Here is a 26,094-nt window from a genome sequence, read left to right on the forward strand (position 1 = left end):
TTTAATTTGAGGATTTTATCTCCATTATTTCCTTAAATATTTTCTCCTCCCTATTTCTATTTTTTTCTGTTTTGGTGACTCTTTTTACCCAGATGTTAACAATTACACTCTTTCTTATCACCTACCTTTACTCTTATATTTTCTTTGGCTTTTTTTCTCCTTCCTTTGTTAAGAATGCCTCAATCTGATCTTCCAATACGCTAATTACCTCCGCAGGGTCCTCATAATATTTCTCCCATCTATTACATGTTATTTATCCCATTCATCGTATTTTCCATAACAAATTTTTCTACTTTTTCCTTTTAAAACATTTTCTTTTTTCATATTGTCAGTATATATATTTTTTATGCTTAATGGCAAATGTATTCAGCCCTTTTCATGCAGCACATAATAAAGTATCCATGTGCTTATTTCTTTTCCAAATCAACAGTTTGGAACAAACTTCGAGGATCCATTCATCCTCATGGTGAGCCATCCTGCAAGGTGCTTTGATAAATATCTTATGTAGGGGGAAAAGGAACATTCTTACAGACCTACAGATTAGCCAAGCAGGGAGTGTCCTGGCAGGAAAGCTGACGCCTACTGTCTCTTCCGTCACCATCAAGTTCATGGTAGAGCTGTATTGAGCTGTACCAACAGATGCCTATAGAAGCCATTCAGATTTGCCACAGCAGGGAGGAAGAAATGGGAGAAGAGCAGAGACTTGATGTGGTATGCTGGAGTTTAGAGTCTGCTGGCTGAAGAAAAAAAAAAACACAAAACAGGAACAATCTAAGTGACCTCGTCCTCCTTAAGATGCCATGCCTAGCAGAAAGCCTCCGAAAAGTCCCCCAGTCACTAGAACCTTCTCCTTCACAAATGACAGCACATGCTCAGTTTTGCTCTTGACCTCGGTAGGTGTCTGGTTGTTCTTACGAATCTTCTGCTGCTCCTTGGCTTTCTTCATGTCCTTCTCTAGTGCTGACAGTCAACTTTGGTGTACCCTTTATGGTTTGCAAGCGGAAGGAGAAAAAAATCCTCCTGCCACAGCTGCTGTAGCCAACTTTCCAGACTTCTGGAGTACAAACCCGAGCACCCTCCAGTCACGGCTCCAGTTAACAGCTGGGTGGCCACGACATACTTTTCGGCTGAGGGCCCTGATCCCTGCCCAAACCGCTTGTCCCACCATAGCTGCTTTCTAGCAAATTCCGCAAAGTCCAGGGATTCAAAATTTCCCTCAAAGTCTCCTTGACCGGATGGGGCCATTTCCGCAGCTCGTCTCGTGAGGACACGCCCAGAGGACGGGAGAGGCAGGACCCCGAGTGGCGTGTCCCCTGCTGGCTCCGGCCCTCAGGCGGATGTCCCGGTTTCGACTGCTGGCCGGAGAGGGGGCTGGGCGCCGGCTGTGTATTTTAGGTGTCTTAAACGCTGCTTCTGAGGAAATCTGTAATCACTTGTTATTTTTTCTTTGTAAGTAGATATCTGGTTGTTTTAGCCTGCGAGATCCTGTTTTCCTGGAAGTAGTGCCTGCTTCACGTGCTGGGAAAAGTCAGAGTCCCTCCGTGCATGGGTGTCGGGGAGTGCGATGAACTCCAGGGGAGATGGTCCCAGACGCCAGAAAAGCACAGCTAAGTACTCCTGTTATAGCCCACGTCCGACGGGTAAAAGAAATTTGCCCACGAGGACCGGGTGATAGGAAAGGGAAAAGAGTTTATTTCTGGCAGCCAGGGCTAGGCAGGCCAATGAAGTGTGCAGCCCTGAGTTGAAACCTCTAGCAGCTTTTATTTTTAGCTAGGCGGGAATTTTTCGCACCTGACACAATCTAGCCAATGCAAGCAAGCCAGCGGTACATAAGATAATTTTGTGGGTAGCCCTGTAGCCCCTCCCCACCCTGGATTCCCCATAGGGACTTTTCAGGCTAAAATGGCCGAGCCGCCTAAAAGGGCGTTGGCCATGCTTCTCTGTTTATTCCCCCATTTATTTTAGCAAGTGACTTGTACAGAAGCAGAATGTATATGTTAAGATCAGTAGGGGTTGGGGCGTCCCTTAACACTCCTCCCGCCATAACTCCTTAGATGGCTTAACTGAGCCCACGAGTATCAAGGGATAAGGTTGGGGAAGCAACTGCTGAAAACTAGACTATCCCAAGTGTTTTCTCTGCCTCTTCACCCGCACAGCTCTTCTGTGCTACCCTCTGGCCCAGTATTTCCAGTCTCCTCAAGACTTCTAGTTGTTTAATTAAAGAGGACAGGAATGCCAACTATGTGGGCCTGGAGACAGGGACTGTTTATCTTTGCATCCACAGGGACCAGGATAGGGTCTGGCACTTGATAAAGGTCTAATAAATAATTTTAGAGTAAAATAACCTGAAAGAATGATAAATTAGATGGGGGTGGCCCAAGAACGGTATTTATATATCAATTACAAACAAAGACTGAAGATAAGCCTATGAAGTGAATTTGAAAAAGACTTGAGTTCTTCAGGTTCTACAGAAATAAAAATTATTTGGTTCATTAATCCTACACACAGAAAATCCAGACAAGCAGTATTTATTTTCTATACATACATATATACATACGCGCGCGCACACACACACACACACACACACACACACACACACACACACACACACACACACACACACACACATAATTTTATGTGACCTCTATGAGGCATTCAATATTATTGACAAAAGTTTTTCTCTTGAAACTCTTCTAAATGATACATTCTTCCCCAAACCAGCCTCTCTTGTGGTTTTTCTATTACAGTTGATTTCTGCTTCCCAGTCTTCTTCACTGGCTGATTTCTTTTCTCTCCACCATGAATCCCTGGGTTCTGCCCTGAGTGCTCTCTTCTCACTCTATTCTTTTTCCTTGCGTGGTCACATTGACCCCCAAGGCTGTAGCTACCATTTACATAATTGTGATGTCTAAGTGCATCTTTCCAATCCTCACCTCTTTTCTGAGCTCCAGTCTTACTACCCAATGGACATCTCCACCTGGAGTTCCCACTGGCACCTCCGGTATCTTCTTCCACCAAATACAGTCTCCACCTTAGCAGCTGTTACCATTTTTACCCACTCCAGAAATCTCAAAGTTGATCTGACTGACCATTTTTCCTCCCCAGCCACACTTAATTCAACATATCCATTCTATCTTTTCGTTCCTTTCCATTCTCACTGTCACTTCCTTAGTTTAAGTTTCTTAATTCTATTATTTCAGTAACTGCCTAACTGATCACCCCCACTTACAGTCTTTCCTTAATCAACCCTCTCCCTGACTGGCCCATTACTTTCCTTAAAATTGTTCAGTAGCTCTCCATCACAAAGATAATAAAGCTTAAACCTGTTAGCACACAATTCCACTTTCTTCACACTATATTCCCAATCCATCTGATCCATCACATCTCTTGATATCCTCTATGCTTTAATCTGTGCTCCCGAAGGTTCAAACAACCTGTGATTCTTTAAACACATTATATTGCATTCTGTCTGGAATGTCTACCTGCTTTATCTAATCTTTGACTGAGAAGGGTCAGCAATGGTCTGGCTAAGAGGTGGACAAAGTCCTTAAGTTTAACTGGTAGAAATGGAAGCAATAAGTTCAGTAATTTCAAGAGAAACTGAAAGTCAGCCAGAATGTGAGACAGAGCAGCCTTGTAGAATGAGAAGCAAAACAAGGAGAGAAAATAGAACTATGAAAGTTTCATTATTGAGAAAGGGCAAAGCAAGATGGCTGACTAGCAGACCCTACTGTTTATCTCTCACACAAAGACAGACAAAACAACGATTATGCAACTATGCTTGAATGAAAATAGCTAAAGGAGAGAGCTGGAGCACATCAAAAGAGTAACAGAAACGCTAGTGAGCAAAGACTCAGGATAGCCACATAAAGAATGGAAGAAAATACCCAGCCTCCACTGCCCCATCCCCCAGCCAGTAGAAGCAGTGACCCAGAGGGAATTTCTGCCTGCAGGGAAAAGGTAAGCAAGAGTTGCACTGTGGACACCTGCAATCTTAGCTACAAGGAACCTGTGCCCTTGCAGAACGTGAGCCCAGTGTGGGGAGGTGCTGGGAGGCTGCGTGACTGCACTAATCAAGGGGGGGAATTCACTCTGAGCCTCTTCATCCCCTGGGTCCCAGGCTGCCATAGCAGTTCACCATTTTGGGATTAAAGCCAACACCCAAATACATTTTGCTCTGGGGCCCAATAGCCCCAGCATCTCCACAGCAAAATACCTGCTCATCACACCAGGACTCTGGCATCCAAGTCCAGGCCCTGCAACCTGGGTTCAGGCAGCCCACTGCAGTGTGGAGGCCACCCACCAGGGCAGACGGAGCCAGTGCACACACTTTCCAGACCCAGAGAGCCAACTGATCATAGTCTTCTACCATTGTTGGCAGCTCTTCTCTCTTCAGTGGAGCACCTGAGCACATCTCCCAGGAGCACAGTGACCCAGCACAGCTCCAGCAAGCCCACCCAGAGCAATGGACTCCAGCTGGGAAAATGTGGAGTGCCCACATGCCTCTCTTGGGGGTACAGAACCCTATCTGTGGCTCCAGTGATCCCACCCAGGGCTACCTGCCCCAGCGGGGAGCTGCAGAGTTACCCAGAATCTTTTCTTAAGACACAGAGGCCTGCCCACAACCCCAGCAACCTTGCACAGGGTGGCCCACTGTAGCTGAGAAACTTCAAAATGACCCAATGTCTGTCTTGGAGGTGCAGGTGCCTGTCCCTGGCCCCAATGACCTTGTCCAAATTGGCCCACTCCAGCTGAGGAACTTCAGAGTGACCCAGTGTTCCTCTTAAGGGTGTGGGGTTCCACCCACAACCATAATGACCTTAATCAGAGTGTCCCACTCCATCAGTGGTCCTGCAGAGGAAATCAGTGTTACTCTTGAGGGTGCAGGGCCCCACCCACATCCACAGCGACCTCATCCAGAGTGCTGGACTTCAACAATGAAGCTACAGAGCTCCGCAGCATCATCCTTGGAAGTGCAGGGTACTGTTCATGACCTTGTGACCTCACCAAGAGTGGCAAACTACAGCTGAGAAGCTACAGAGCATGTCAGCATCTCTTTAGGGGCACAGGTCCCACCCATGGCCCTAGCAACCTCACCTAGTGTGGCCCACTTCAGCTGAGGTGGTGCAGGGCATTCCAGTGCCTCTTTGGGGGACGCAGAGCCCAGCGTAAAGCCCCAGTGACCCCATTCAGAGCAGCTCACTTAAGCAGAGGAGCTGCAGAGCACCCCAATCCTTCCATCAAGAGCTCAATACCTCATCCATGACCCTGTGACTCAGTGCAGTGTCATCCACTCCAGCTGCCAGGCACCCAAGCACCTAGGCCATGGAGGCTCTCATAGACAACACTAATGTAGAACACAGTCAGAGAAATCATATGGAGACTACACTATTGTAGTCACCCAAAACAAAACTTAAAATACCTACCCTACTAACACCATAGAACACATCTACAGGAAAGAGTCTTTTCCTTCAAAAGCTACTCCAGAGTATCAGAAGAAGTGACTGTTCTATGAGGTGCCCAGACATCAACATAAGGATACAAGAAACATGAAAAAACAAGGAAACATGACATCCCCAAAGGAATATAATAATTTTCCAGTACCAAATCCCAAAGAAAAGAAATTCTATGAAATGCCTAAAAAGGAATTCCAAATAATAATCTTAAGGAAACTCAATGAGATGTAAGAAAATACAGACAGATGACACAATGAAACAAGAAAAAAACAATTTAGAATCTGAAGGACAAATTTAACAACAGGATAAATATTATCAAAAAAGCCCCAGGCAGAGATATTGGAACTGAAGAATTCATTAAGTGAAATAAAAAAATACAACCAACAGCTTAAGCAACAGGTTAGATCAAGTAGAAGAAAGAGTTTCTAAATTTGAAGACAAGCTATTTGAAATAACTCAGTCAGACAAAAAAAATTTTTTTAATGAAGAAAGCTTACAAGATCTATGGGACAATTTCAAGCATACAAACATCTGTATTATGGATGTTCTGAAAGGGAAGAGAAGGGAAAAGACATTGAAACCAGTTTAAGGAAATAATAGCTAAAAACTTTCAAAGTATTGGGAGAGATATGGATTTCCGGATCCAAGAAGTTCAAAGAACTCCAAACAGATTTTACCCAAAAAGGTCCTCTCTGGGACACATTGTAGCCAAATTGTGAAAAGTCAAAGACAAAAAGAGAATTCTAAAAACAGCAACAGAAAAGTGTCAAGCCAGTTATAAGCAAATCCCCATCTTACTAACAGCAGATTTCTCAATGGAAACCTTATAGGCTAGGAAAGAGAGGGGTGATATTTCAAATTGCTAAAGTAGAAAAACTGCCAGCCAAGAATACTATACCCAGCAAAGCTACCCTTCAAAAATGAAGAAGAAATAGTGTCTTTCCCAAATAAACAATAACTGTAGGAATTCATTATCACAAGACCAGTCCTACAAGAAATCTTTAAGGGTGTTCTACATCCGGAACCAAAAGAATTACAATTACCATCATGATAGCATGCTAAAGAATAAAACTCACAGGTAGATCAGTGCTGTAGACTGATTGAATTGTGTCCAACCAAAGTCCACACATTAAAGCTTAATTGCCACTGTAACTGTTGAAGGTGGGAAATCCTATTATGGTAATTGAAAGGTTGAGCCTTGAAGAGGTGATTAGATTGTTGGACCGTGCCATAGTGAATTGATAAATATGGGTGGTCAGGGGTGTGCTTCTGAGAGCTTTAAAAGGAGAACACATGAGAGTCTCTCTCTCATTGCTCCACCATTTCTGCCATATGAGACCCCTGGATCACTGTCACTACCACCAAGACCATCAGCAGATGTATTCCCTACATTGTGGACTTCTCAGTCTCTGAAATTGTAAGCAATAAATCCTGTTTTCAAAAAAACAAAATCTTGTTTTCTTTATAAACCACCCAGTTTCAAGTATTTATGTTATAAGCAACAGAAATGGACTAATACAAGCAGATACACAAATGAGAAAGAGAAAGAAGTTAAATCCTATTGCTACAAAAAAACACCAAATAGCAAAGACAATACAAGAGAATGAAAGGAACAAAAGATATATAAAACAACCATAAACAAATTAACAAATGGTCAGGGATAAGGCAATATCTATAAATAAAAACTTTAAACATACATGGATTAAATTCCTCATTAAAAAGATATAGACTTGCTGAATGGATTAAGAAACTAGACTCAACTATATGTTGCCTATAGGAAACTCACTTCACCTTTAAAGACACACACAAATAGTGAAGGGATGGAAAAAGATACTCCAAGCAAATGTTAACCAAAAATGAGCAGGAATAGCTATACTTATATTAGATTAAAGACTTTAAACCAAACCTATAAAAAGAGACAAAGAAGGACCTTATATAATGAAAAAGGGGTCAATTCAGCAAGAGGATAAAACAGTTGTAAATATATATGCATCCAACATCAGAACACCCAGATACATAAAACAAATATTACTGGATCTAAAGGGAGAGATAGATCCCACAGTACAATAGTAGTTGGGGACTTCAACACCCCTCTCTCAGTATTAGAAAGATCATCTAAACCAAAAGGCAATAAGGAAACAATGGATTAAAAGAAAGAAAGAAAGAGACATCGGATTTAAACTGCACTACAGACCAAATGGACTTGACATTTATAGAACATTTTATCCAACAACTGCAGAATATATGTTCTTCTCATCAACACATGAATCATTCTCCAGGATAGACCATATGTTAGACTACAAATCAAGTCTCAATAAATTTTTAAAATTTGAATTTTTTCAAGTATTTTTTCAGAAGCACAACAGAATAAAATTAGAAATCAGTAACAAGTAAACTTGAGAAATTGTCCAAATACAGGAAAATTAAACAACATGTTCCTGAACAACCACTGGGTCAAAGAAGAAATAAAGCAGGAAATCAAAGAGTTTCTTGAAACAAGTGAAAATAGAAGCACATCATACCAATACCTGTAGGATACTGCAAAAGCAATACTTAGGGGGCAGTTTATTGCAGTAAATGCTTATGTCAAAAAGTAGAACGATTTCAAGTAAATAACCTAATGTTGCACTTCAAAGAACTAGAAAAGCAAAAACAATCCAATCCCAAAATTAGTAGATGAAAAGAAAGAATAAATATCAGAGCAGAACTAAATGAAACAGAGACCAAAAAATATACAAAAATCAATGAAACAAAAATTTGGGTTTTTTTGAGAAGATATACAAAATTGACAAACCATTAGCTAGACTAATGAAAGAGAGAGAGAGAGAACACCCAAATAATGATAGTCAGAAATTAAGTAGGAGACATTAAAACTTATACCACAGAAATAAAAGAATTATTAGTGACTATTATGAGCACCTACACACCAACAAATTGGAAAATTTGGAGGAAATGTATAAGTTTCTCAACACATGCAACCTACCAAGGCTGAACCAAAAAGAAGTAGAAAATCTGAACAGACCAAAAATGAGGAATGAGCAGTCTCCCAGTAAATAAAAGCTCAGGAAGAGTTAGCTTCACTGTTGAATTCTACCACACCTTTAAAGAATTAATACCTATCCTTTTCAAACTATTTCAGAAAATTGAAACAGAGGTCATTCTCCCAAACTCATTCTATGAGGCCAGTATCACCCGGATACCAAATCTAGACAAAAACACAACAAAAAAAGAAAACAACAGGCCAATATCTCTGATGAATATAGATACACAAATCTTCAACAAAATACCAGCAAACTGAATTCAACAGCATATCAAAAAGATTATAAAACATGACCAAGTGGGATTTATCCCAGGGATGCAAGGATGGTTTAAAATATGCAATTCAATAAATGTGATACACCACATCCACAAAATGAAGAGCAAAACCATATGATCATCTCAATCGATGCAGAAAAAGCATTTGATAAAATTCAACATAACTTCATGATAAACACACTCAACAAATTAAGTATAGAAGGAAAGTATGTCAACACAATAATGGATATGTATGATGAACCCACATCTAACATCATCCTGAACGGGGAAAATTTGAAAGCTTTTCCTTTAAGGGCACAAACAATACAAGGATGCCTACTCTCACCACTCCTATTTAACATAGTACTGGAAGTTCTACCCAGAGCAATTAGCAAGAGAAAGAAATATAGGTCTTCTAAACTGGAAAATAGTAAGTCAAATCATCTCCTCTGGAGATGACATGATCTTATGTATAGAAAAACCTAAAGACTCTACCAAAAAACTCTTAGAATTGATAAACAAATCCAGTAAAGTTACAGGATACAAGATCAACATACAAAAATCAGTAAAATTTCTATACACCAACAGCAAACTCACAGAAAAGAAAGTCAGGAAAGCAATCCCATTTACAATAGCTGCAGCCAAAATAAAATACCGGTGAATAAATTTAGCCAAGGAGGTGAAAGACTCCTACAACAAAAAGGAAAAAAAAACACTGATGAAAGTAATTGAAGAAGACACACAAAAATGGAAAGACGTTTTATATTCATGGATAGGAAGAATTAATATTGTCAAAATGACCATACTATCCAAAGTGATGTACAGATTCAATGCAATCACTATCAAAATACCAATGACATTTCTCACAGAAATAGAAAAAGCAACCCTAAAATACATAAACAACCACAAAAGACCCCAAACACCCAAAGCAATTCCAAGGAGAAAGAATAAAGCAGGAGGCATTACACTACCCGACTTCAAAATGTATTATAGAGCTATAGTAACTAAAACAGCATGGTGCTAGCATAAAAACAGACACATGAACCAATAGAACAGAATAGAGATCCCAGAAATATATTCATATATTTATGGCCTACTGATCTTTGACAAAGACACCGAGAACATATGTTGGAGAAAGGACAGCCTCTTCAATAAATGGTGCTGGGAAAACTGGATATCCATATGCAGAATAATAAAACTAGAGCCCTATCTCTAATCATTTACCAAAATCAACTCAAAATGAATTAAAAACTTAAGTGTAAGAACTAAAACTATAAAACTGCTAGAAAAAAACATAGGGTAAATACTCCAAGACACTGGTCTGGGCAAAAATTTTATGGAGAAGACTTCTAGAGCACAGGCAACAAAAACAAAAATAGACAAATTGGATTATGTTAAACTAAATAGCTTCTGCACAGCATAGGAAACAACCAACACAGTGAAGAGGGAACCAGCAGAATGGAAGAAAATATTTGCAAACTATTCATCTGACAAGGGATTAATATCCAGAATATACAAGGAACTTAAACAACTCAACAGCAAAAAAAAAAAAAGAAAAGAAAAAAAAAAGAAAAAATCTGATTTAAAAATGGGCAAATGACTTGAATTGACATTTCTCAAAAGAAGACATACAAATGGCCAGTGTACAAAAAATTGCTCCATATCATTAGTCATAAAGGAAATGCAAATCAAAACCACAATGAGATATCATGTGACCCCAGTTAGAATGGCTATTATCCTATCTAGCTGTAATTTATAACAGATGCTGCCAAGGATACCCAGAAAAGGAAACTCTTATAAATTGTTGATGGAAATGTAAACTAGTACAGCCATCATGAAAAACAGTATGGAAGTTCCTTAGAAAACTAAAAATAGAACTACCGTATGATCCAGCAATCCCTCTGCTGGGTATTTGTCCAAAGGAAAGGAAATTAGCATACTGAAGAGATACCTGCACCCCCTTTTTTGCTGCAGCACTGTTCACAATAGCCAAGATTTAGAATCAACCTAGATGTCCATTGACAGATGAATTGGTAAAGAAAATGTGGTGTATATATGCAATGGAATACTATACAGCCATGAAAAAGAATAAAGTCCTGTCATTTGCAGCAATATGGATGAGCCTGGAAGAGATTATGTTAGGTGAAATGAGTCAGGCACAGAAAGATAAATACTGCATGTTCTCACTCATGTGTGAGCTATATAAAAAAAAATAAGTTTAACTTTTAAAAGTAGAGGTGAGAAATGTGGTTACTAGAGATTGGGAAGGGTAGGGGGTATAGAGAGAGGTTGGTTAATGGACACAAAATTATAGCTATATAGGAAAAATAAGTTCTAGTGGCACCGTAGTGCTAGGCATTTATAATTAACAATAATTTATTGTATGTACTCAAATGGCTAGAAGGAGTTTAAATGTTCTCATCACAGAGAAATGATTTATTTTTGCAGTGATGAATTTGCTAACTACCCTGATTTGATCATTACACATTGTATACAGGTATTGAAATATAACTCTGTACCCCATAAATATGTACAGTCATTATGTTTCAATTAAAAAATAAATTATTTTTTTAAAAAAGGTTTCATTGTCCGTTATTCAATATTTGTTGACCTAGCAATGGTATCATCATTATCTTGTGGTAATTATACCATAATGAGAAAATCTATATGCCAATGAAGTAAACAGGAATTAAGAATCTTGGACTAGTAGGCACCTCCTTGGAAGAAAGTTATGGGATGATGTTGGGAGGGGTCTGTGCTTCAAAAAAAGAATAAAGTCATGCAGGGAGCAAATGTTTTATGTATATACAGGATGAACTTGATCCTGTGCTTGAGAGAGCTTTCTGGTGCCACACACCTGTGTTTTTCCCAATGTTTTTGGTCGGAGTCAGTGTAAACTAATAAAGCATGTGGTTATAAGTGCCTCTTATAGTCTGTTTGCATGTTGCTGTTTGGAATGAAGCCCTTGAAATCAAGAACCTGGACTTGGGAAGAGACTTGCTGTCTGCCATGAGTTTGGAACAATCTGGGCAGTTTGCTGTAAACTTGCTCTTCCTGCCCTTGCCATTACTAGGTGAAGAGGGGACAGTGATGTAGAGAGGGCAGGGTCAAATTTATCCAAACCCATTCTGGGGATTAGAGCAGAGAGCCCATATCGGTAAGAAACTAGTAAAATAAACTATATCTCCTCAAAATGTAATCCTGTGCTTCCATTAAAAAAATAAGTTTTGAGGAAGGTAGAGGATTTTTTTATGTACCAAAATGGTATTATCTTCAATATATTGTTACACAGAAATAAAATAAATGCAGAACAGTGAGTATTTTATGCTAGTTTTCATGTAAGAAATATATGAAGTATTTGCAAATATTTGCATGGTAACACTAAAAAGTTAAATAAGAATCTAATTAAAATGGTTTCCTATGATGGCAGGAAATGGAAAACAAGGTGAATGGAGACAGAATGTTAGTAAGAAATCTTAATAATGATTTTTTAAAATGTAATTTTATTTTATCAATATACAATGTGGTTGATTTTTGTGTCCCTTTACTGAATCCTCCCTCCCCTTTCCCTCTCTCCCATCCCTCCCATCAACCTCATATCTGTTTGCTTGTCTTAACTACTTCAAGGAATTGTGGTGGTTGTCTCTTCTTCCTGGCCACCCCCTCCTGCTTGTTTGTGTATTTATTTATTTATTTTTAGCTCCCACAGATAAGTGAGAACATGTGATATTTCTCCTTCTCTGCCTGACTTGTTTCACCTAATATAATTTTCTCTAAGTCCATCCATGGTGTTGCAAATGGGAGTATTTCATTCATTTTTATAGCTGAGTAGTATTCCATTGTGTAGATGTACCACATTTTCTGTATCCACTTATCTGATGTTGGACATTTGGGCTGGTTCCAACTCTTAGCTATTGTAAAGAGTGCTGCAATGAACATTGGAGTTCAGGTATCCCTTCGACATGATGATTTTCATTCCTCTGGGAATATTCCCAGCAGTAGAATAGCTGGGTCATATGGCAGATCTATCTGCAATTGTTTGAGAAAACTCCATACCATTTTCCATAGAGGCTGTACCATTTTGCAGTCCCACTAACAGTATATGAGAGTTCCTTTTTCTCCACAACCTCGCCAGCATTTATCATTCACAGTTTTTTGGATATTAGCTATCCTAACTGGAGTGAGATGGCATCTCAGTGTGGTTTTGATTTGCATTTCCTGAATGCAGAGTGATGTTGAGCGTTTTTTCATGTGTCTTTTGGCTATTCGTTTATCTTCCTTTGAGAAATGCCTATTTAGCTCCTTTGCCCATTTTTTAATTGGTTTACTTGTTTCTTTGCTATAAAGTTGTTTGAGTTCCTTGTATATTCTGGAAATTAATCCTTTGTCAGATGTATATTTTGCCAAAAAAAAATAAAGCTGGAAGTATAACACTACCTGACTTTAAACTATATTACAAAGCTATAATAACCAAAACAGCATGGTACTGGCATAAAAACAGACACATAGATCTATGGAATAGAATAGAGAACCCAGAAATCAACCCATACACCTACAGCCATTTGATCATTGACAAAGGCACCAAGCCTATTCACTGGGGAAGAGACTGCCTCTTCAGCAAATGGTGCTGGGATAACTGGATATCCACATGCTGGAGATTGAAATTAGACCCATACCTCTCACCATATACCAAAATCAACTCAAATGGATTAAAGAATTAAATATATACCCTTAAACAATAAAATTTCTTAAAGAAAACATAGGAGAAACACTTCAGGAAATAGGACTGGACACAGACTTCATGAATACAACCCAAAAAGCATGGGCAACCAAAGGAAAAAATAAACAAATGGGATTATATCAAACTAAAAAGCTTCTGCACAGCAAAAGAAATAATTAACAGAGTTAAAAGACAACCAACAGAGTGGGAGAAAATATTTAATAATGATTTTTATATTTTTTTGATATTTAAAATATGCAAATGTTTTATCTACTGAAAAAATAAAACTAAGTTTAACCATTGCTGTGTATTTGTTACCTTCTAGAAACATATTGGAAAGAAATTATCAGGCAATTGATTATCAGACAATTGGTGGGGGTTGGGTGTGTGCAGTTCATCACAGTTTTGTTTCCTTTAGAAACAAGGAATATAACTCTGTTAGGTAATTGACTAAATACAACAGTGTGTAGTTATACAATGAATACAAGGAGTTGTTAAGTGTGATGTAAATACATATTTATGAACAGTAATAGTGAGGAAAATGTATACCAAATAGTATGTCTAGTATGATCTATATATGCAAATAAAAATTGTGGAATGACACATCGCAATGTTAATTTGAGAATACAGGTGACTTTTATTTAACCTTTGCTAATTTGGCTAATTAATAAATTAATATTTTTACGTGTTAAGTAAATAAAGTTTTAAAAATACTACCTCTCTCTATCCCTCTCTCTACTCATTAAGATGTCCTTCCATATTTGCTACTACTATCCTATAGTAGTAGTAGAAGCATTGACATTTATTGAGTGTTTACCATGTCCCAGGCATTGTTTTATCTTACAAGGATTATATTAGTTAATCATCAGAATGACATAATGAGGTAAGAGTTACTATATTTCCATTCTACAGGTAAGGATTCCCGGACTTAGTAAATGCATAGCTCGGGTCACAACGATATATTCAGTGGTGTGGTCCATGAACTTTGACAGTCTGACTCTGGAGCTCATGACCTCCATCACTGTGCTGTCACATTTCATATGCACCTGTATTGTGCTCTTATCTCACTTTGCTATAAACACACAATCCTGGTACCCTTGGAGCTCTCTTTAATCTTTGGGTTACTGCAAACTAGCTCAGCATCTGGCTTTTAACACACAATTTAATGTTTGTTGGATGAACGGATGAATTTGTTCTAAGCTGGAGAAGCTGTTCAGCTTTAGCAGCTCTCTGGATATTATCTAGTATGACAGTTTCTAACAATATCAGTGGGTCCCTTCTATGTTACCAGATATTGAGTTCCATGTTTTTAGTAGTCATGCATTCCTGTAATATGTGGTTGAGTAATTTTTCATTCTATCACTAAGCCTGCCAAGGAAAACTTATAACACAAGTGTGAAAGGCACGGCATACAGCAGGCTGTGTCCCAAGCACCTGCTGTGCAAAGATAAAATCTTAGTTCATGATTGTTAGGAACTCAAGGGCTGGAGCAGGAGGCAGGGGGGTGGTGTGTACCCGGTTATTATACCTTTACAAAAGAGGTGGAAGAATACACAAGTCGCTGCAGAGCCCAGAGGAAGAAGAGCTCGCTCCATCTGGGATGGAGTATCCTGGAAGACTTCCCAGAGGAGGTGGCAGTGAGTGTGATGAGTTTTAAACGATGAGTAAGAATGAGGCTAACAGTAAAGGGTGACTAGAAGGATGGAAAAACCAGTCAATACTTTTAACAACTTGACCTTGAAGTCAAAGGAAGTCTATTCTATCAATTAAACTTTTGAGAAATGACATCTCTGATAAGAATCCCAATCATTTCTATGTAGATAGGTCAGTTAAAGGATTTAGGAGAATATGGATTTAGGAATTGTGCGCAGAGAAGTGTATGTGTGTGTGCATGGGTAAGCCTGTGTGAGTGTGCAAGATGAAAGAAAAGAGGAACAGTTACATCTGGTGGAAAACTAAATCTTGTTACAGATCACGTCTTTGTTTTCTGACATTCTTCACAGTAATTGCAGTAATTGTAACTAGGCCAGCTCCCTCTGCGTTGGTTTAGGCACATGAATTCCTTTCAGTGACTCCATAGCTTTGTGTGGAGTCGGAGTAATTTTCTCATTATGACTCATTACCCAGTGACTGGGAAAAAATTAACAAGCTACAAGATATGTCTTTTTCATCCAGAGAGAGTTTTAGCCCTTGTGATAAGTTCAAACCGAATAAATATACAACCAAATATATTCCTGGTATCTTTCTTCTTTTTAATTCTAAAAACTTTCTTAAAAACAAGGGAAAGGACTGAGCTCATCCTTCACGGTCTCCAGAGCCCACAGCAAAATTACTGCAAGTGTTCTAAGAGGTGACCAGGTGGGGACCCAGGAAAAGTGTCCTGAAAGAGGATCAAGCTTATCTGGTCAAATCATCCAATTAAAACAAAAACAAAAAAGAACTGTTTTAATTTCAGTTTACATATTGAAAACCACACCCCAAATTTCTTTTTCTCAACCACTTGGCTTGTGTGTGAGTGGAGGAATTACTTCAAAGTTAGTTAAATTACGAGCAATTTTTAAATTAAGGGTTAAAAAACAATTAAGACAAACTTAGAAATGTTACCGAAAGCTAGAAAAGCAGTAAAAATCAACTAAGTAATCCAATAAGCCTATATTTTACCCGCAAAGGAAGTTTTACATCATCACTACCTAATTAAGTATGGAAGAAAAGGTGTGTGTGGGGGGTGCGGTGTTTAAGTATGAACGATTTGGGGAAAAGGTATCAGAGAAGGATAAAATCAGATTTTTATTTCCTCTGTGCCTTTAGTGAATTGTTTTCAAATCTCTCTTAATTGAACAGCTGGTAGCTTTGGGCAATCCTGGACAGGAAGTAGGTAGATCTTTATATTTAATACACAGTGCATTCTTGGCACACATTCAGTGCAAAATACTTGCCTCTTGGATCTCTCATCATACAAGGTCATGGAAAAGTTCATGTATTGGTCTGTTTTGTGTTGCTATAACAGAATACTTGGAATTGGGTAATTTATAAAGAAAAACGAAATTTATTGCTTATGGTTTCTGAGGGTAGGAAGTCCAAAGTCCATCTGGTGGTGGCGACAGTGACCCAGGAGTCTCACACAGCAAGATGGTGGAAGCAGAGAGAGCAGAGAGAAAGAGAAAGACAGACTCTTTTCTTCTTTTAAAGCCCTCAGAACCATGCCCCTGACCACCATTTTTAATCCACTCACTACCACATGGTCCTACAATCTAATCACCTCTCCTAGGCTTCACCTTCAGTTATCATAATAGGATTTCCCACCCTCTTAACAGTCACAGTGGGGGCTAAATTTCTAATACATAAAACTTGGGGGACACAATTCAAGCCTCAGTGAGTTTTGGGGGGACATAATTCAATCCACTACAGTTCATTACAGGGCTTCTTTTATAAAGAATGGGTTTTATTTTCACTGGTTAAATGATGAAATTGTACTGGTGATTCAGGATGAGTGTGATTTCTGTTTGATGTTCATACTGGTTGGTTAAATAGTACATTTCCCATCCCAAAGCTATAAGTATCCTCTGGTACTACCCCCTTGCAAAGCTGAAACTGCTGATGTGGATAGCCTTTGCCCACACACCAGGAAAGAGCTAGGATAAGGTGACTGGATTTTAGGGCACCAATGTGCTCTAGATGGAGAGGGCAGGGTGTTGCATATCTGACCTGTTTATCTGATTTTCTCCTCTTTTGAATCCAGCCATCAGTCTTTACTTCTGTCTCTGCCACTGTCACCAGATCTCCCAAACACTTAAATGGCTTTCCTTAGTCACTTTGCCTCAGTCTGAATAGTCAAAAGTACTAATTTTGCTGCCTGTAAACATGAAGTTTTCACTAAGAAGACTAATACTGAATGCTGTATGTGACTGAGATGGGGGCTGTCAGGGCACTTGGCCCTAGACCAAGGTTTCCCAGCTTTGCTGTTATTGACATTTGTAGACAAATGATTCTTGTGGAGAGCTGTCCTGTGCACTGTAGGATGTATAGCAGCAACCCTGGCCTATCCCCATTAGATGCCAGTAGCAAGTTTTAGCAATCAAAAATGTCTCCAGACATTGCTAAATGTGCCCTCGGAGACAAAGAGCCTCTGGTTGAGAACCACTGTCTTAGATTCATGTCCCATCAGGTGTTAGGAGGAATTTCTGCTTCCTGGTAAGTCTGAAGAATGCTGTATCTTATCTCCATATTTCACACCTTGACCTACAAGGAGAAAGGAATCCTCCTTTTCCTGCACTTCACACTCCACCATGACTAATCTGAACTCAAAGCAGCTTCCAAAAGAAGGCTCCTACATTTTTTTTAACCAGTTTAACAAATTTCTACTGTTGTCACCCAGTAAGTTGCCAGTTTCCCTTTTAATGATTTTGCTCTGGAAATCCACCATCCTTTCCCTGCTCTTTTGTTCAAATACAGAACTTTTTTTTTTTTAACTGGGAAGTGAGATCTTTTTTACTATATATTGCAAGTCTCTCTGTTACAGTGGTTGAAATTGTTCTTGCTACATTCTAACCACACTCATGAATCTTCCTGAACACATTACACAGTATTATCCACACTCTTCCGTCCTTTTTTGGTGAGCTGCTGGTCAATTCCTTTTGTCCTGTCGGTCATGCAATTCTCAACCCAAACACACCTGGGAAGACACATCCTTCAGCATAATCATTTCCACAGTCATTCTCCACTTGGGAAGCAAGCCCTGCTCTCACTCTTTTCTTCTGCACACTGACACCTTTCACCCAAAGAAATTTGACATTACCTTAAGGAAGTGGTTCTTACCCTTGACCACTTTGTCCTCAATGTCCTCATGTCCTCAAGTTTTATTTCTAGGAAGAACGTGTCCAAATATCTAAAAGAGCTGTGGCTGACCCATCATGCTCTTGCAAAGGACACCAAGCAGATCCCTTGTAGCACCAAGTTAGGTGTGTTTCTTCCTGAACACTAAGGTTGGGATCCCCTTGGTGTAAGTGAAGCTGTGTTTCTTCTGAAGCAGGAGCCAGGCCTTCTATTCAGATTTGTGTCTAGTATCAGCTCTTCATGGATCTTCACAGACTAAGTCCAATACTTTCCTCATAGATGAGAAAACAAAGTCCTTAGAAAATGCTATGAAGTTTCTTATCCAGAAAGTTAGAGGCAGAGCCTGGACTAGAATTGGGTATACATACTCCATGAATCATGCTCTTTCTTCTGTTTGTTTAGGGAGCTCAGAATGTCCTGGGTATTTGATAAATATCCTAAGTTTCAGTCCTCTCACAACATCTAGCAAAATGCCTTTAAGAATGAAAAATTATATTATTTAATGAATGAATGAATGAATGAAGAATGTAGGTCCAAGCATCTCCAAATATTCTGGTTGCTCTTTTTCACATTTCTTGTACTAATGGTATTAATGGCAATGTGGCTTACTTAACGGAATTTCAGGCTTATCTTTTTGCCTTCTGAGATGAAATGCCTTGGTGAAATTATAGAATATTAGCACTGGAAGACACTCTAACAATCACATAGTTGAATCCTTTTTTGTTGTTAGTGGATAAGGAAACTGAGGTTGAAAAAGTTGAACTACTTGTCCAGGGTCTCAGAGTAGCTCTTTTAAATCCTGATCCTGGCTTTTTACCACAAGCATACTCTTTAGTATTGCAAGACAACTGCTTATCACTTCCCTTTAAACAGGATCAGAATTCAGAATCTTTTCGCCTGCCTTAAAATCAGTCATTTGAACAGTCTCCCATCATCCCCTCTTTTTTTTCTGCTTTAGACATGAGTATTTATTAAATGTCCTGTGTGTTCAGCATATGGGTAATGCAAAGAAACATGGTCCTTACTCTTACAGAGCTTACAATCTAGTTAAGAGAAGAAATGCATACGACCTTATTCATGGTAGGACATAATTACAGGGAAAATTCTGTTGATTTCTCCTGAGCTTAGTGTGAAATAAAATTTGTTTCCCTTCTAGACCACAATTTTTTATTGTTAAATGAGACATTTGAAGAATGGCACTTTAAGATCTTATCTAAATAATAGGATTTTAGCTACATCAAGATGGGGCTGTCACTTTCTAGGGTGTCATTCTTTAAATGGAGCATATCATCATATTCAGTCATTGAACTAACTGACCAGCCCTGATTGGTGTATTTCACTTTTGTCTGATATGTCCTTTGGGCTGTAAGTTAAGGGATGTGGATGGAATGACACAAACCAAATGCTTCCCCAACCAGATGCTATGATGTATCTCATGGGAAATGGCCTCAGTCAGTCTTGAAGGTGGTGAGGTATAGAACATGAGAGTTTTGTTAATAAGCACTCATTCAGCGGATACCTATAAATAATTCTGGAGCCCTTACTATATGCCAAGCACTATTGAATACTCTGAGTCAATACAGTGGTGAATAAGAGAGAAAGTGATCCCTGCTTCTACAGAGCTTACACAAGAGTACTTCCAAAAAGTTGTGGAAAAATAGAATGAAAAGATAATATAAACCTTTCCGTGAACTTTTTGAAGTACCCTCCTATTCCGATTGGGCAGACAGACCATGAACAATAGACTAGAAAATTCACATGGTAATAAGCACTATGCAAGGAACAAAGTGTCTGATGATAAAGCTGATGAAACGTGTCTGATGAAGACTTCTGGGAGGGCATGATTTGGAGGTTGAGACTTGAATGGCAAGATGGAGGCAAACGGAGAAGAGCTGGGGGAAGAGCAGGGAAGATGCTTTAGGCAGAAAGAGCAGTGGCCATAAGGTTAGAAATTACATGCATGTCTCAGAAACAGAAATTAGGCTGGTATAGCTGGGGCCCGCAGGAGAAAAGTAATAGGGTGAAGGAGGAAGTCAGAGAGGCAGGCAGGGGCCAGGCCACGTCAGGCTTTGTGGGGAGGATAAATGGTTTGGTTTTAACTCCAAAGGCAATAGAAGCCATTGCAGCACTTTCACCAGGGAAGGTTAGAGTGCTAGCAGTTTAGATCAGGAGTCAGCAAAGTATGGCCCATTTGACCCACCACCTGTTTTTGAAAATAAGTTTTATTGGAACTTATATGTCCATGCCCACTTGCTAGGTATGGCTGCTTTCACACTACAACAGCAAAGTTGAATAGCTGCAATAGAAACTGTATGGCCTGCAAAGCCTAAAATATTTACTATCTGGCCCTTTAAAGAAAAAGTTTACTGACCTCTGATCTAGAATGTAATGAAGAGCAGAAGAAATGTAAGAGAGATGAGCTGTATCTGTACAACGAGGAGACAGTGGCATTAGCCTATTTCTGTTGCTTATAACAGAAATACCTGAAACTGGGTAATTTATAAAAAAAACAAATTTATTGCTTACAGTTTTGGAGGCTAAGTTCAAAGTCCAGGGAACACATCTGGTGAGAGTCTTGTTGATGGGTAGTGACTCTTTATAGCAAAGCAGGGTGTTGCATGGTGAAATGGCAGAAGCAGACAGAGAGCTAACCCCTACTCCTCCTTTCAAAACATGCAGAACTAAGCCCATGACCACCATGAAACCATCAATGGATTAATCCATTTACTTGGGCATGGTCCCCACAATCTAATCACCTCTTTAAGGGTCCTACCTTTCAATTACCATAATAGGATTTCCCACTCTCAGTGGTTACAGTGAGGATTAAGCTTCATTGAGTTTGGGGGACATTCAATCCGCAGCACAGTGCTTTCAGAGAAACACTAGTGGTTTGTTATGCATGCACTGCATTTTTCAAGTGCTCTGCAAAAGAGAAGGCCTGAGCTGTAAAGACATGATCAATAAAAGGAAGCATCAGAAATAAACTTCAAATGTCATTGTGATACAAATCAATAATGTCATGTAACATTTAGATAGTACACCTGTATTTCCATTATATTCTTCAATAATTTTAGTAAAATAATCCACTCTAGATACATAAATTCAGTGTAACAGAGGATTAGTGATGGAAAAGAGATGTATCAATAAATGGAAGAGCCATAAATAAAATACAGAGTTTATCCGTGTAGTCAACAGACATTAATTTAGCACTAAATATGTGCGAGGTCCAGTGCTAGGTGCTGGGATGTGCAATGGCAGACATGACAGCCATAGTCACTACTTTCATGGGACTTTGAGTTTGTTTCTTTTGAGGGAAGGCCTGCAGGACTAACCCCAACTTTGCGTGAGTATCTTTTAAAGTCCCTTTCTTCCCTCCTCAAGACACTTTATCTCCATCTATAGAAAACATTTTTAAAAATACATTAATTTTCTTAGGGTCCTAATTGCCATCTGCCAAAAATTTTAATATAAATATTCAACTCTTGGCACCCTTTTGTAATATAGAAACTGTATGCAGAAGCACCAGAGGTATGTATTCAGAACAGAAAGCGATGACAATATGTTGAGAAGGGACCACACTGGGCTGAAGACTGTTTCTCTAATTATCAAGTTTTACTCTTTGTGATCCCTAATTCTGGTTTCATCAGTATCTTAAGGGTGTCCACAAGTATTTCGTATGGCTCTCCAAAACTTTCTATGCAAAATTTAAACAAAATATATAATGTACTTGAAAGAGTGGACAAGGGAAAGAGTGTGGCAAAATAAAATGATCAGTTATAGGACTTCTAAGTAACCAAAAATTTGGGGGACTTCCTGAGGGTGGAACCGGTTTACACAGTCTTGGGGAGTGGTGTTGGTGTGTTTCCATTTTCATGAAATCTAATTTATTTCTTTACTTTCTAGTTTGAATTTTAAAATCCAGATTTGAAGTTCAAGGTTTTATGTTACCTAAGTGGAGTACAATTAAAATCTCTAGGTGAAAAAGTCCCACACAAGGCCATTAGGAACAGTTTTATAAAGCACAAAGAATAAAACAGGCATTTCCACTGGAGCTAAGAGCAACGAGTAGGTCAAGCAGCTTCATGGTTATTTTTTCCCTTTGTTCAGAACAAGGATGAAAACATATATGAATTAAGAGAGCCCGATTCTGGTTTAACAGAATCAGAATGAAGGAGAGAAAGTGTGAAGCAAGAGAGAACTTAAAGGAGTATGTGAAAAGGAAGAAAATATTTTAATTGAACACATGGTCTTCTTTATTCTCCTAGATCTTGTTCTCAAGGTGTCACTTTCTTTTGTTCCCTTCCCCCTGTATCCTAGATGCCCTGCCAACCAACAAAACAAAGCTTCTCTTTCCTTTTCTTTCCTAAGCACCCTCAACTAGAATCAGCACAGTTCAACACAATTGACTAAAAATTCAGGCAAAGGCAATAAAGAAATTTTGCTATTTCTTATTAATATGTGGCAGAAAGTTGCCAGTTTATTTCCCGGTGCTAATTAGTTGGTTTTGCTTTATGTTAATTTTTTCTGTGTATTTTCAAGTATTGATTTTACCATTATTCAGATGACTATCACTTTATATGATTTTGAAATCTCAGACCAAAGTGAATAAGATAAAATGATGAAAAGTAATAATCAAAATGTGGAGATAGAGTTAACCACAATGATTTTTTTCTCATCTGAAACTCTACTATAAAGTTTGTTATTATATTTCATGAACTACTTTGTGATTGGGTTTTTTAAATCAACAAGTAGTTATCTCAAATACATTGAGTTAGACAGTATTTGCCATCCCATAGAAGATATCAGAATAATCTCTTATTTGATAAGAAACTTAAGGAATTAAGAAATGGAAACAGACACTAAAATAAGTTACTCAACCACTTTGTTTGATAACGCCAAGGTCAAGGGTTCAGATCCCAGTACCAGCCAGACGCCATAAAAAAAAAAAAGTTACTTAACCATAGTCTACATGGGATTGTAAACCTAACTCAATAAATAAACATACGGTCATTCCACTTGACCTTGATAAAAATATGGCTAAGCCATGACCTCTATCGTGCACTTAGGAGTATGAGTTTTTACCCAGTTGAAACCATACATGAGGAGAAGGGTCAAAAGCCACAGGACAGAAAATATTTTGGTTCAACTTTGTGCTTGGTAAGCTGTTTTCCTTCACACAAATTAAGGGACACATTTCTACATACTGTCACAGTCCCCATGGTTAGTGGTAACCAAATATTTATCTCTTCTCTTCGAGAAATGCTTTTCTCTCACTTGCTTATTTTATGAAATAAATACACATTCATCTCCTGAAGTTTAAACAAAATTTCTCACATGCTAAAATGTTCTGTATTAACTCTTGTTTCCTTGTTTATTGGAGATTTCATAGAAAGTATGTGAGAAGTCAGTTTTTCTCTCTTGCTAATGGCCAGGTGGAAAATTCCTACTGTTTAAACATAATGGTTAGTTAGAGTGTAATTATAGTAGAAACGACTCTGGGAGGAATCGAGCATCTAATTGTAGTTGTGGAGAAATGTCATAAATGCAGAAGCTGAGTGAGGGAAAGAGGAATTTCACATAGTCTTTCTGCTGGTGATTCTTGAGATCATATTAGGTGGCTTAAGGATAGGGAATTAGATATTGAATCACATAATATGTTAATAACTTTTTGGTTCTTTTTCACTCCTTTTATTAACACCAAGGAGAAAATTTGCATCTGGTTCTGGTTTTTATGCCCCTTTAACACTTGCTAAGTTTCCTTTTTAACAAACAGAGAGGGCTTTGGGCAGAATACAGAATAAAATGAGAAATTTATAACAATATTTTATTTGCATCCTATGTGTTTAGTGAAAGTGATACCTAAGCTACTAAGATAAAGTTTCTTCTTTAAAAGTAAACTTGTACAGATAAAAAGTAAATTAAATACAAATACTAAGTAATGAAGGTGATGCAAGAATATGACAAATATTGTGAAGTGACTGAGTTTGGAACGCCTTAGAGTCCCCTAAATAGAGATTAAATTACTATGTTTCTTTTTTATCCTCCCTTCCTTTCTTTCTCTCTTCCCTCTTCCTTTCCACCTTCCATCATTCAATAAAATGTATTTCTAGTGTATAATGTGCCTGACATTGTATTAGGCACTGTGAACCCAGAAGGTAATGGTCAACCATATCAAGTGCCCTTGAAAGATCAACTGAGATAAGGCCTGGAAAAACCCTTAATGGATGTGACAAATAGGAGGCCAGCCATGATTCGTGAAGAGCAGTTTCAGTAGCTGAGGAAGGGAGAGGCCTGATGACAGCAAGTAAAGTGGTTTGCAAGTGAGAAAGTAGGGATACCAATGTCAACTGCTATCTTTTTAAAGTACTTGGCTGTGAAGGGAAGGACCAGAGAGAGGAAGGGCAAAATTAGAGGCAATCATAGGTTGCCTGGAAAGGTTTTAGTTGTTTTAGTTGTTAAAGGTGGGAGAGATGCTGCCAGACTTGCAGTCAGCTTTTTCAGCGGTGTGGCAGCCGGCCCCTGGAGGAGGGGAAGTGTCTTTGGTGCTCCTGAACACCAGTGTTTCTCAGAAGCAGACGGCCAGATAAGCAGCCTGGACAGGAATAGCTCTGCAGGAAAGCACCTCTTTCTGGGCTCATCTCCCAGGTGTTGCTTCTTGTGCTAACTTCCTGTAGAGCTTTCACATCTTCCCTCTATTGTCTAACTGGTTGGCTGCTTGACTCTTGTTTAAGACGGCTCCTGAGGCTGTATCAGTGCCAGGCAGCTGGCTTTACAAATACCTGTGTGCGTGTATGCAGGATTTACTAAAGTGATGCTCTTCCCAAACCTCCTCCACCCAGTTCTTGCAGCCTGTATTGTTGGCTTCACACATTCGATTTAAAGCAACCAATTCCTGTGAGTGCCTGAGGAGATAAAGCAGCAGGCTAGGCACAGTAGAAGACACAAGAAGACAGGACTTTTGCCTCCAAGGAGCTTAAAATCCAAGGCATGGGACAGCTTGTAAATAATGAGAGCAATGGTTCTTAAACTTTTGGGGACATACAGAGCTCTTTGAAAAGATGAAAACTACTTTTTTTCCATGAAACAGCACACAACACTTAATATGCTCGATATGTTATCTCAGCTTTAGTGTTACAGAGGAAATGAGCAAGGCATTAAATTGGAGGCACCCTAACTCAGTGCAGTGTTCTCTAGCCACCAAGTTATTCCGCCTTTCAGTTGTCACTAGTTGACAAAAATGTTGTCAGTTTTCCATACTTCAGTCATTCCCTACCTACCTTTAGAATCTTTGCTTTATCCCAGTCCCACTTGAACTATTGCTCTTCTTAAATATTTTAAAACTCATATATACTTGCCTAAAATAGAAACTTTGGATCCCTACCATAAATAGAAAACCGCTTTCCCTTACCATAAATAAGAAAGTAACAATGAATAATGAAACTAAACAACGAAAATTAAACAATGCTATATATAAACTCTAGTTAGATACCAGGTGCCTATCAGGGCTTCGAGCCTGGGGCCTGCTCTCTTCGGGATAAAAAGGGAGGTGAACTACTGCTGGAGAGAGAATACTTTCTCCTCGTAATCAGAAGAACGGAAAGAGAACGGACTAGGGAATAAGTGTCTCGCCGTGTGCTTCGCAGTCGTCTAACACCGTGGCCCTGCTCGGTGGCCACAACGGGCCTTTCCTGTGACTTTGGGAGACGACATGAGGGCAGTTGCCTTGTGCTCCCCGCGCCCTCCTCACCAGAATAGTAAATTCTGTGGGCGCAGCGGCTTGATGTCCAACTG

The 26,094-nt window shown here is 39.0% G+C and overlaps 1 pseudogene; it reads right to left on the reverse strand.

Moving 5' to 3' along the window:
• Positions 1-790: 790 nt before the first annotated feature.
• LOC134382788 (FUN14 domain-containing protein 2-like) lies at positions 791-1,301 on the reverse strand (annotated as a pseudogene).
• Between the last annotated feature and the right edge of the window lie 24,793 nt (positions 1,302-26,094).

The sequence above is a fragment of the Cynocephalus volans genome, chromosome 7 (assembly GCF_027409185.1).
Source record: "Cynocephalus volans isolate mCynVol1 chromosome 7, mCynVol1.pri, whole genome shotgun sequence".
NCBI lineage: Eukaryota > Metazoa > Chordata > Mammalia > Dermoptera > Cynocephalidae > Cynocephalus > Cynocephalus volans.